General features: G+C 44.9%; 1 protein-coding gene across 2 annotated transcripts in view; it reads left to right on the top strand.

Moving 5' to 3' along the window:
- The window catches only part of LOC126272309 (uncharacterized), a 1180107-nt gene that overhangs the window by 914820 nt on the left and 251470 nt on the right, over nucleotides 1–13817 (top strand). The gene's annotated exons all lie outside the window — the stretch shown is intronic.

The following is a 13817-nucleotide window of genomic DNA, read 5'->3' as shown; positions in this document are numbered from 1 at the left end:
AACAGATCTACTAGAGAGACTGCCTACACTACGTTTATCCGTCCTCTTTTGGAGTACTGCTGCGCGGTCTGGAATCCTTACCAGCTAGGATTTAAGGAGTACATCGAGAAAGTTCAAAGATGAGCAGCACGTTTTGTAGTATCGCGAAATATGCGAGAGAATGTTACGGACATGATTCAGGATTTGGGACGGACACCATTAAAACAAAAGCTTGCGGCAGAATCTTCTCACGAAATTTCTCTTCCGAATGCGAAATTATTTTGTTGGTACCGACTACAAGGAACAAAAGATCATCATAACAAAATAAGGGAAATCAGAGCTCGCACGGAAAGAAATAGGTGCCCGTTTTCTCCTCGCGCTGTTCGAGAGTGGAATATCAGAGAATTATTGTGAAGGGGGTTCGATGAACCCTCTCCGAGGCCATGTAGGTGTACAGAAGGAACACCTCCCTCCAACGCCAAAGTGGCACGCAAAAAGAAAGAAAAAAATAGGCTGGGAGAATATTTGAAGTTCTGTAGTTCAAAGCAGTCAGGTAGTGCAGTATTTCTTTACTTCCAGTAGAGGAGGTACTGGCGGAAGTAAAGCTGTGAGGGCGAGATGTGAGTCGTGCTTGGGTAGCGCAGTTGGTAGAGTACTTGCCCGCGAAAGGCAAAGGTCCCGAATTCGAGTCTCGGTCCGACACACAGTTTTAATCTGCCAGCAAGTTTCATATCTTGAACAGTTCGTCTACAAAAATAAGTGAATGTAGCCTCGTCATTAGTCTTCAAATTTGAAGCTGAGTCGGGTCGTTTAATTGTAAGAGATGACAATAATGCGGCTCTCAAAGATGTGAGGAGATTCCAGAAAAGGCAGGTTGTTTGGACTCCACATTAAACTTTAGGTTCCACTCCCCCGGTTAAATAACTGGGGCAATTTAACGGCACTCAAACCGCCGAAGTGGAGTCTGATTGAAAGACTAGTACTAAGTCATCGAGCCACATGAAATTATTACACTACAACGGCATAACAGACCTCAGAATATTTGGCAGAAGCCATCTGGGCAATTCCTCGTAAACTGCTCATTATTTATTTCCGCAGAGCGAAGCCCGACCCTGTAGACTCCTGACTCGTAGTGCAGCGTCACGAAGTGAATGTAACGCTCTGCTTCAGCGTCTAGCACCACACCTCGCTAAGCGTTACGTCACTCCCATGGTTGGTTCTTCTTCTCATATCTACGAATCATGGATCATTACAGTTGTGACATTCTGCTGTTGACAGCGCAGGCAACAATGTCGTATGCCATCTCACAATGTGCTGTCAAAGGAACGTGGGGGATAGCAAAAGGCAGTCGCTGAACGTCAGTCGCCAAAAGTCAGGAGAATGAACAGGAAGTGGCGCAGTTGTTAAACCACTGGAGTCGCTTTCGGGAAGAGCTGGGTTCGATCCCATCCAGATTTCTCACATTCGGTTCCTGTCATTTCAGTACATCGCTTAGGTGTATGATATACCGAGTGAGGTGGCACAGTGGTTAGCACACCTGAGTCGCATTCGCGAGGAAGACGGTTCAAACCCGGGTGCGGCCATCCTGATTTTTGTTTTCCGTGACTTCCCTAAATCGCTTCAGGCAAATGCCGGGATGGTCCCTTTGAAAGGGCACGGCCGACTTCCTTCCCTAATCCGATGGTACCAGTGTCCCTGCTGCTTGGTTCCATCCTCCGAAACAACCAGGGTATGATAGTTCATTTATTTTGAAAAATGGGGTTTTGTAGCCAAAAGATTGGGCAATGATATGATGTACTGGAATCCGGAATAAAGCCAAACTACTTCAAAAACAAATGTTGTATTTGAGTGCCCCTTGTATAAATAGAAAAATATAATACATACAGTGGTCATAGGCTCTTATTTCCGTTGTGTTAAATCAACTGCATCATCACCTGTGCTTTGTAAACACTCATACAGCAAAAATGGGGTCTAGAATCTAATAAGAACATATAAAACAATAATGTTGCCAACATCGGTAAAAAATATAAAAAATGTTATGGAACTGCCAACAGTGGCGAAAACAAATCCGAAGTACTCCTTTGGAATATGTCTCTTGCACAAGTGAACAGAAATATAAGTGTAAATATCTCCAGCGGTTTGAGACAGATGTTTAAAACTGTGAAACGCGTAATGGTTCAGATGGCTCTGAGCACTATGAGTCTTAACTTCTAAGGTCATCAGTCCCATAGAACTTAGAACTACTTAAACCTAACTAACCTAAGGACATGACACACATCCATGCCCGAGGCAGGATTCGAACCTGCGACCGTAGCAGCAGCGCGGTTCCAGACTTTAGCGCCTAGAACCCCGTCCGGCAAACGCGTAATGGAAGTAAGAAATTGATGCTGTTAACAGTAAACTTGTTACTTTAGTCGATATCAGAAACAATCATGGTAATGTCTAACTTAAAACGACCGAATATCGAAGAAGTACTGTACAAAATAATAGCTCCGCAATGATTGTGAAGGACTGTGTAGCTTTAGCATCAGTGAACGGAGAAAGGCACGGCAAAACCGTTCGTCTCCAGTAACTGACTGAGCAAACAAAAACAGAGCCAGCGTAGGAGGGAAATATATGGAAGAACTAAAGGGAAGCCGAAACAAAACCGTCTTCCGCTCCGCTAGCGACGCTAGAAAAAACGAACGTGAGGCGGCGCACGAATCGATAGTCGGTACGCTCTACAATAACAACCCGGTGTTTGGCTTGGTCGGTGCTTTGTATTCAGTTCCCAGGAGAGAAAGAATAGCTTTCGCTGTTCTTGCGCAGAGAAAGCGTAAGCGGAGTACATCCGCCGGCCGGTCCGAGGAAAATGGGACAGGCGGCGGCCGCTGGACCGGCAACGGATGGACGCGTCCAGTAATGCGCCGGCGGCCGGTTTCTCCAGCTGGAGACCATAAGCGCAAGAAAGCCAGCCGGCGGCTGGACCGATTTCCAGGGGTGCTGTCACTGGAAGCGTTTGCTGCCGCCAATATAAGCACTAAATAGTCGACAGATGATGCTGAAAAATATCCATACCATGAGACCATCAGAAACTTCCGTCTCTGAGGAGCGCACAGAAAATGCCATTATCACAGAATCTATTGGTTAGATTTACATATTTTGTTCCGCGGCTTACCGTCTCCTTGAACAAATAGTTATTTTCTACTATTAATTTTCCCCCTTGAGTTTGTTAAGGGCCCCGTTCAGATTATCTTCTACTTTCGACCAATCCAGTTGTCCTCCTTTTGTCCGGCAGGGTTCCTTTCGAGGTACTGGCAGTCAGATGTTGTCTGGCCGTCTCTTACCCAATTATAAACAGTCTTACTACAATCAGGTTTGTTGAACACAACCTAATTGTCTTGAGGAAATGACGTAGGCCATGCCAAGAAAACATTATTACATTCTTTTCTTCCATTTTCCGCTTCATTTCTTACAGAAAAATGCGAATGCTACAACAAATTAGCATTCCGGAAGGGGGTGGTTCAGATATTCGTCCCGCCACCTACATTTAGATTTTCAGTGCTGTTCCTAAATCACTTTAGGCATATCCCGGAATCTTTCGTTTCAAGAGCACACGGTCGATTTCTTTTTCCATCCTCCACAATCCTAGCTTGTGTTTCGCGTGCTACGACTCTAACTTCCTTCTTTTTAGGATACCGTGCCTCACTCGGTAAAAATGGAACCCTTTACAGGGTCGCTTTGTTGTCCGCGTGTCACATTGTCTATCTGTCTGTTCGAACGTTAAAAGCCGTTTTTCTCTGGCACGATAGCACTACCAAGTTGAAATTTATGTCACATTTTGAGGTCTACGGTTCCTTGGTGATGTAAAAAGTGAAACTTTTGAATCAATGCAGTCAAAGGATACAGCGATTTATGTCACATATCTTTCTACAGGCAAACTCACTTATCAAAACCAGTAGGGATCTGCCGTTGGCCTAGAATAATGAAAGTTGACAAAAAGGAAGGTTTCTCAGTGCAACCACAGGAAAAAACCCGAATACTGTGAATCTGTAATTACATCACAGAGATTTTTTTTCTTGGTATCAGCCACTGTGCCTGTTTGTCCGGGTGTTGAGACCCCTTTTTCTCAGGAACGGTAGGCGTATCAAGTCGAAATTTTTGTCGCATACTAACGTCTATGGCTGTTGGCAGTGTAATAAATGTACGCTTCTAGATCGATGCAGCCAAAAGCTGCGGCGGTTTAGATCACATATGTCGAGACTCGCAAAAATAGTCATCAAAATCTGTAGGGTACTTTAAGTTAATCTACAGTGATGAATTATGGCGAGAAGTTATGTGTCACAGCACAAGTAAAGGAAAAAGTACGAAAATTGTTAATTTGTGATTATATCCCACGAAAAAATATTTGTTTTTTTTTTCATTTGTTATCCGACTTCAAACTTGAAATTAAGACAATCAGCAGTTTTGCATTCAGGCTGATTGGGTCGCAATTGTAAAAGCCATATTTCAAACAAGGAAGGACAAGTCTGCGAATGTTTGTTTCACATACAACTTGAAACGGCATATCTGTGTTGCATTAATCTCCCATGGATGTCTGGTTAAGAATAAATTATGAAACGCGTCGTATGAGCAATAAAGTCATTCCATGTCTGATGTTTCATATTTATTATTATGACCCATTCAGACTGAATAGAGAACTACTGACTATTATAATAATGGTCGCCTACCTCCTGCATGACTTTCTCTCACATTTATATTACTGAAATATGATATCACATTTATATTATTGACATATGAAATATGCTCGAAGATCTTGGAATCCCTGGAAGGATATTTTGATAGTATCAATTTCGATAACAGGCAAAAATGGTTGGCATTCTCGATTCGTGGAATCGACGAAATGTCTGTTTACGTAACTAAGTTTGTACGGAAATGCTCAGTGCAGGAGTCCTTCTCCCACCCGGCTACTTATTTTCAATGTTATATAACATTTCTGGAAGGAGTGAGTAAGTAGGAAACATCATTAACGTAACTAAAATCAACGCAATGTCCAGCGGTCTTAGAGAAGATGCAAAAGTTAATGGAAAATACGTTGGGTTTGTGGCGGTAGCCCGCTGTATCTGTAACTATGAGATAGGTTACTTTCGTTCACCATCATTACGTATTTTGTTCCGTGTGTTCTGAAATCCAGTCCGTACTGAGATCACAAAGTCTTGCTACTTGTATGTTACCTTTATTTTTACCAGTTTGCCAGGCAGTCAATTTTCCCACTGTTATCCTATTTCCTCCTTCACATCCGGATTACGATGTGTGTGGGAACATCGGAAAAATGAGTGCCGCATTCTAATCGTATTCTTTTCGCCTGTTTGGCGAACTAGAGAATACTCTTCGTATCGAAAAATATCAATTACTTTATCTTCAACCCTCTTGTCGTGCTTCAGTAAGAGCTGATTAAAGTATGGCGCACACTTTGCCTTTAAGAGTTTCCTACTGAAGGAAGCTGCCAACAGTGAAGTCTAAGTCGTGCAAAATACACACAAAGAACATTTAAGTGTAGCGGCATGTAGAACCGATAATTCGGTCGTTGCAGTATTCTCCCCATACAGCAAAACAGCGGGGGGGGGGGGGGGGCGTTGACACTAAAACGTGACAGAGCAAATAATACTGAAATCATTGTGCTATGTAATGGCTTCCCATCAAGCCGGCGAGGATTTTCCTTACTCAGTAACGGTAATTCCATTTGTTGACGTATTCCTTACACTGGGAATGGATTTCGCCTGACTTGGTGGAGTCGTTAAGGAAGCTAGTGTTCTCGTTAACCTTAGCCAACATCCGATATGGAAACTCCATGCGCGGCACAGACCACTAAACCTTTACTTTTCTACAATCCTAATCATAGGCGCCGAACTGTGATTCGTGAACTGTTCTTGGTGTGCTTCTTCCGCTCAGCTGCAGCTCCGATGTTTGAACTAGGGCTGGGCGGAGAGAGCTCCTCTTGATGGTCAGCGGTATACAACCCGTAAACTAACCTTGCAGAGCGGAATCCGTTTCTTAGAAACTGTGGGCGGGTTCTAATTGTATGTACCACCGAGACGACCAAGTCGGCAACTTGTCGAAATAATTCATACAACGTTTTTATTTCTTCTCCATGGATTTTAATACCTACTTCGAACTTTTCTTTTGTTTCCTTTACTGCTTGTTCAATATACTCATTGAATAACATCGGGGAGAGGCTGCAACCCTGTCTCACTCCCTTCCCAACCACTGATTCCCTTTTGGCCCCTCGACTCTTATAACTGCCATCTGGTTTCTGTACAAATTGTAAATAGCCTTTCGCTCCCTGTATTTTACCCCTGCCACCTTTAGAATTTGAAAAAGAGTATTCCAGTCAACATTGTCAAAAGCTTTCTGTAAGTTTACACTACTTCACAAAAAACTGTTTCATTTACTCCCACATGTTGTACTGGCGTTTCCTTTAACATGTTGTAAAAAAATAGATTTCAAGTGTTTCTTTGGCGTCACCTATGAAATCCACGTACTGTCACAATCGGTAAGAGACTGCTTTTGAGCTAGCGGTGCTACCTAGTCGAACATCCCGAGCCTGGCAAACAACTGAGCGGCCGCCAGGTGATTCGCCACTGTGCGGATGTCAGCTCCCAGTGCGCGCAGCGTGCGGGCGACCTCGTTCCACTGGGCGGAAGCTTCCAGTGTCACCGCTTCCGGACGGGGCCCGCTCAGCCAGCGGGACAGGACGCGGCTGCACGGGCCATCGGCAACGCGTGCGGCGTCCGGCCTCGCCCAGGCTACCGTGTGAGTGTGGGGCGAACGGCACCACGCTAAGGGGTACTGCTAGGCGTCGGCCTAAATAGCACCGAGAAACTCGCCTCTAACTGCCGGTAGCCTAGCTTCTTCCACGGGCAGCAAAAATTTGATTTTCAGAACCCAATATACACTACTGGCCATTAAAATTGCTTCCCCACGAAGATGACGTGCTACAGACGCGAAATTTAACCGACAGGGAGAATATACTGTGATATGCAAATGATTAGCTTTTCAGAGCATTCAAACATGGTTGGCGACACCTACAACGTGCTGACATGAGGGACGTTTCCAACCGATTTCTCATACACAAACAGCAGTTGACCAGCGTTGCCTGGTGAAACGTTGTTGTGATGCCTCGTGTAAGGAGGAGAAATGCGTACCGTCACGTTTCCGACTTTGATAGAGGTCGGATTGTAGCCTATAGTGATTGCGGTTTATCGCTGCCCGTGTTGGTCGAGATCCAATGACTGTTAGCAGAATATGGAATCGGTGGGTTCACGAGTAATACGGAACACCGTGCTGGATCCCAACGGCCTCGTATCACTAGCAGTCGATATGACAGGTATCTTATCCGCATTACTGTAACGGATCGTGCAGCCACGTCTCGATCCCTGAGTCAACAGATGGGGACGTTTGCAAGACAAGAACCATCTGCACAGTTCGACAACGTTGCAGTAGCATAGGCTATCAGCTCGGAGACCATGGCTGCGGTTACCCTTGACGCTGCATCACAGACAAGAGCGCCTGCGATGGTGTACTCTCACCAATTGATAACGTCTGGTCAATGGTGGCCGAGCAACTGGCTCGTCACAATACGCCAGTCACTACTCTTGTTGAACTGTGGTATCGTGTTGAAACTGCATGGGCAGTTGCTCTGATTGACTCAATGCCCAGGCGTATCAAGGCCGTTATTACAGCCACAGGTAGTTGTTCTGGATACTGATTTCTCAGGATCTTTGCTCCCAAACAGCGTGGAAATGTAATCACATGTGAGCTCTAGTATAATATATTTGTCCAATGGATACCCGTTTATCATCTACATTTCTTCTTGGTGTAGCAATTTTAATGGCCAGCAGTGTAGTTATCGACCGAATTTAGAAATTTCAAGTTCTTTCATAACCCACTCGTTAAGAGCTGTATATCGAGGTTATATAAGGTATGCGTTACCTTTTAACATTTGTCGGACTTCCTTTTGCCCGACGTAGTGCAGCAACTCGACGTGCCATGGGCTAAACAAGTCGTTGGAAGTCCCCTCCAGAAACATTGAGTCATGCGGTCTCTATAGCCGTCCGTAATCTCGAAAGTGTTGCAGGTGCACGATTTTCTGTACGAACTAACCACCAGACTATGTCCTATAAATTTTCAGTGGTTGCCAGATCACTCGCTCGAATTGTGCGGTATGTTCTTCAAACCAGTTGTGAACAGTTGTGGCCCGGTGATGTGGCACATTGACATGAACATGAAACCCACGAATAGCTGCAAATGGTCTCCAGGTAATCGAACATAACCATTTTCAATCAATGATCGGTTCAGCTTGACCAGAGGACCCAAACCATCCCATATAAACGCAGCGCACATCAGTATGAAGTCATCAACAGCTTCCACAGTGCCTTGTTGATAACTTGGATCTATGGCTTCGCGGACGCCACACTCGAACCCAATAATCATTTCTTACCATCTGATCAGACTACGGTGTTCCAGTCACCTGGGGTCCATCCGATATGGTCACGAGCCCAGGAAAGGCGTTGGAGGTGATCTCGTCCTGTCAGCAAAAGAACGAAGCTTTGGAACTACAAATTTACAAATTTTTAATGGAAAATTCATTAGGATCGTGTTTTCCAAATGTAGAAATAGCCTTACACACGTACTTATCTTTGATGATTACCAACTGCAATGGAGAATATTCTTTTTCAATGTTAAAGTGCATTAAAAATGAATTATGAAATATGACGGGACAGGAATGTCTAAATGACCTCAGTATAATGAACACTGAATACGATTTGCTCAGATACACTGATCTAACTTGTATTATTTCTAAATTTCCTGAAACTAGATCGAGAAAAGCTTATATGTAACAAACTTGTTTCATTTTATATCGTAAACTATATGACCTAAACAAACCAAGGATCCCTTGTCAAAATTTGCTACGGGCCCCACGCCTGCTTAACCTAGCACTGTATATACAACCAATCGCTCTTCAAGAAATCTGTAACCAAAAACTGGAAAGTTGCACGACTTACACCAACAGCCAAGAAAGGAAGTGGTTGTAATCCACTGAATTACAGACATATATCACAACACCGATTTCCAGTAGGATTTTGGAACATACGCTGTGGTCAAACACTGTGAAACACCTCAAAGAAAATAATTTATTGACAAATAGCCAACACGGGTTCAGAAAATACTGTTCTTGTAAAAAATCACAACTAGAACACAACTAGCTCTTTATTCTCACTAAGTAATGAGTGCTATCAAGAGGGGATGTCAAATTGATTCCATATTTTTATATTTTCAAAAGGCTTTTGACAGTTCCTCACAAGTGACTTCTAATTAAATTTTATGCCTATGGAGTATCATGTCAGTTGTGTGACTGGGTTCATGATTTCTAGTCAGAAAGATCATAGTTCATAATAATTGAGGCAAAGTCATTGAGCATTCCCCAAGAACGTATTATAGACCATCTGTTGTTCCTGACATATATAAATGATTTAGGAGAAAACCTGAGCAGCCATGCTGCCAAAGGTCATTAACGCCATATTTGGCCGCACTGTCCTAACGTGAACGTTCGTCGTATGTCCCACATTAATTTCTGCGGTTATTTCACGCAGCGCTGTTTGTCTATTACCACTGGCAGCTCTACACAAATTGCACTGAGGCCGTCAGCCACTTCGTTGTCCGTAGTGAGAGGTAATGCCTGAAATTTGGTGTTCTCGGCACACTCTTGGCACTGCGGATCTGAATTCTCTAGCGGTATTCGGAACAGAATGTCCTATATGTATAGCTCCAACTACCATTCCGCGTTTAGCCTTTTAATTCCCATCATGCGGCCGTAATCGCGTCGGCCGCCTTTCCACCCGAGTCGCCTGAGTACAAATCATAGGTCTGCCTCCGCGCGGGATTAGCCGAGCGGTCTTAGGAGCTGCAGTCATGGACTGTGAGGCTGGTCCCGGCGGAGGTTCGAGTCCTCCCTCGGGCATGGGTGTGTGTGTTTGTCCTTGGGATATTTTAGGTTAAGTAGTGTGTAAGCTTAGGGACTGATGACCTTAGCAGTTAAGTCCCATAAGATTTCACACACACAAGGACAAACACACACACCCATGCCCGAGGGAGGTCTCGAACCTCCGCCCGCTCGTCTAACCCTACGCGGCGGGAGGAGCTGAGCATCATTTGATTAATACCTACAACTTATGGTTTTCACAATACGAAGAGGTGAAAAGTTGCACCCCGCTGAGATGTGCAGGCTAACACCTGTGTCTAATTCGCGTACTTATTATTGATGCTGTATGACGTGAAACTACTATGTTCCTTGCAAAGTCTTACCTTCTCATCATCTGAGAGGTTTTCTATAAACGGTACCATTCCCTGAGCGCCCCTTTTGTTGCAGCTTTTACGAAGTATATCTAAGGTAGAAGTACAAAGAAAGGTATCCCTCCGGAGATGCTGCTCTTCACCAATTTGTTAGCTATTTACTTGTCTATAGTTTCGGAATGCCTTTCGAGCCAGAGAAGTGGCGTTCTTTTGTGCTGTTCGATGGTGATATACAAAAGAGGTAATAATTCATTTTCAAGTTCATGCACTGATGCTCTAGTTTTTCGAGTTCGCTCCGCATATACGCTATCAGAAAATCGTTGTCGCTAAACAGTGCTAACTGGGTACCTCTGTTATCGCTAGAACTTCGGCTACGAGTATAAAGCTGTTCGTTTCAGACGAAGGCTCTAACGTAGCTGCCGGCCGGAGTGGTCGAGCGGTTCTAGGCGCTACAGTCTGGAACCGCGCGACCGCTACGGTCGCAGGTTCGAATCCTGCCTCGGGCATGAATGTGTGTGATGTCCGTAGGTTAGTTAGGTTTAAGTAGCTCTAAGTTCTAGGGGACTGATGACCTCAGAAGTTAAGTCCCATAGAGCTCAGACCCATTTGGACCATTCGTACGTAGGGGTTCCATAGTGGGACAGAACTATCCAAATCCTGCAATTTCAGTTGAATAAGATCCGACAGTCTACTTCCGATTATTGTGGGACAGTCCGTCAAAATATGATGAAAGATATGCAGTTCTTTCGTGGTAGAAGCGCTTGTTTGATAAACTATACAGTGTGATTTCAAAATTGGAACAGATTAGAGGAGACGATCACTAATAGCATAAGGAGCAAGAAAGTTCATATGCTCTATAACCGGAAATGCGTTCCAAAGTAGGCACATCCACTTGAAGATGGAGATAAAACATTTTGACTGTGATCTCGATATCAGCACCAAGCAGAGGGCCTGCCAGAATGGGGTAAGCGAGGTGACGCTGTGGAACGATCTTCACAACTGCGACTGTCTGTATCATTTAGTGCGTGCAGGCCTCGCTACTTACGGACTTGGCTACGCACAGACCACCACGGTGCTGGCGTTATTGTCGTCCATCCTATTCACGGACGAGGCAACCCTTAGGAGAGGCTGTACCCTCAACCTTCACAACACCCACCCGAGGGCTGCAGAGAACCCTCATGGTATGGTGTCAGCGAATCATCGACGCCATTTCAGCCTCAATGTGTAGTACGGGTCATTGGCGACGGACTCGCGGCGCCAGTCACCCTTCCACAACGCCTCACGGGCGAGATATATCTAGAGTTGCTGCTGGTGATCACGTCACCACTGCTGGAAGACGTGCCTTTCTTGGTGAGGAGGTTGATGTGGTTACTGATGAATGTGCTGCGTCTGACTGCCCTGCTACGTGTGGAGCTAAAATACGTGTACAGGAGGAACATTCTCACTTGCCTGGAGCGTTTTCATCTGTGCTTTAGTCATTGAAACCCACACAGTCAAAGATCCTGCATCTTCAAGTGGATGTACCTACTTTGTAACTCATTTCCAGCTATAATCCCATATGATCTTCCTTGCTCCCTGTTCTCTCAGGAATTGTTCCCTGCAAACTGTTTGAATCCATCAAAATCAACCAGTAGATGGTTTCTAACAGAGAGTTTCATATTCAAATATGAACATCGGAGGTGTCATATCATTCAACATGACGGTGACGAAACTTTAAGGGTGCTTTTTCTGCTGGCTCAGTTGGGAGAGTGCGCAGTCTGCGTTCCAGATCGAGTACACGGTTTTAATTCGTCACCCAGGATCAGCTCTCCTTCAGTACTACAAGAATTCCTCGTCAAAACTGTCCCATACCAGGCGAGGTGGGAATCTCGTTTGCGATGTAACGGACCCAGGGAGCCAGGTCACTGCGTTATGCAGCGTGCCGCTGGTGGAGTGGAGTACCTCCTATACATTCCCCTCCAGCTTTTACAGGCGGCCCATTGACCAGAGCACGTTGCCCCGCTGGGTGCCGGATTCACAATGGCGGTCGCCTGGCTTAATTACGGGGCGACAAAGACCGCCACAGCTTCTTCTACGGCCGCTTAATCAAAGCGCTCACCCCTCCACCGCTCCCGCAGCAATTCACTCGCTGTAAATGTATCTACCTCCGAGGGCTACGACTCACTGGAGCTAAGAAATTCCAACAATTACTGAGAATTAATTTTTTCACTTTTCTCATTGGTTCGTATGTGCCTGAGCATTTCAATTTTTGACTTGTGAATACGTTGACGGATCGTACAACTGAAGACGTTGTTCGTGATGTATGTGTATAAGAATACCGCTCGGGTCTATATACGTCCCGCATGTACACCATTTGCACGCTTGAGACATCGTATGCTTGTGTCTCCACAGGTGTCATCTGTGAACATGGAAAGTATATAGATCCAGCTCCCCCTACTTACGGGTTTTATACAACACACAGCACCTTCAAAAACCACACATGAAACTTCCACATTCTCTTGCGCGGTACACTCTAACGATTACTCCTATGTAAAAGATGAACAGGAGCTTTTTGTAGGAAATGTAATGCAACTAAATTTTTTACTGGGATACGTTTTCACTAGAGGCCACGGATTTCGAGTTACTCAAGAAAGACGTACAAAAATGGTCTTCAAACGCGTTTTTCTCGAATAACTCGAAAACCGTGACTTGCATCGAAATTCAACTACATTACATTTCCTACAAAAATATCCGGTTCATTTTTTCTGTGCGACTAACAGTTTTCGCTTAACGGGCAAGAGAATATGAAATCTCATGCGTGGTTTCCGAAGGTGTTGCAGTTCGCATAAAACCTATAGGCAGGAGCAGTTGAATACTGAAGCGACAAAGAGACTGGTATAGGCATGCGTATTCAAATACAGATACATGTAAACAGGCGGAATACGGCGCTGCAATCGGCAACGCCTATATAAGGCAACAACTGTCTGTCGCAGTTGTTGGGTCGGTTACTGTTTCTACAATGGTTCAAGATTTAAGTGAGTTTGAACGTTGTGTTATAGTCGGTGCATGAGCGATGGAACACAGCATCTCCCAGGTGCCAACGAAGTGGGGATTTTCCTGTACGAGCACAATATGGCTCTGAGCACTTCGGGACGTAACTTCTGAGGTTATCAGTCCCGTAGACTTACAACTGCTAAAATCTAACTAACCAAAGGACAACACATACATCCATGCCCGAGGCAGGATTCGAACCTGCGACCATAGCAGCAGCGCGGTTGTGAACTGAAGGGCCTAGAACCGGTCGGTCACAGCGGCCGGCTCTATGAGCCCATCACGAATGTACGATGAATATCAGGAAACCGGTAAAACATCAAATATCCTAGATTATTGCGGCCGAACAAAGATCCTGCAAGAACGGGACCAACGACGGCATAAGAGACGTGACAGAAGCGCAACCCTTCCCCATAATGCTGCAGATTTCAATGCTGGCCCGTCAAAATGTGTCGGCGTGCGAACCATTCAGCGAA

The sequence above is a fragment of the Schistocerca gregaria genome, chromosome 5 (assembly GCF_023897955.1).
Source record: "Schistocerca gregaria isolate iqSchGreg1 chromosome 5, iqSchGreg1.2, whole genome shotgun sequence".
Lineage (NCBI taxonomy): Eukaryota > Metazoa > Arthropoda > Insecta > Orthoptera > Acrididae > Schistocerca > Schistocerca gregaria.
This window is presented reverse-complemented; position numbering and strand designations above follow the sequence as displayed.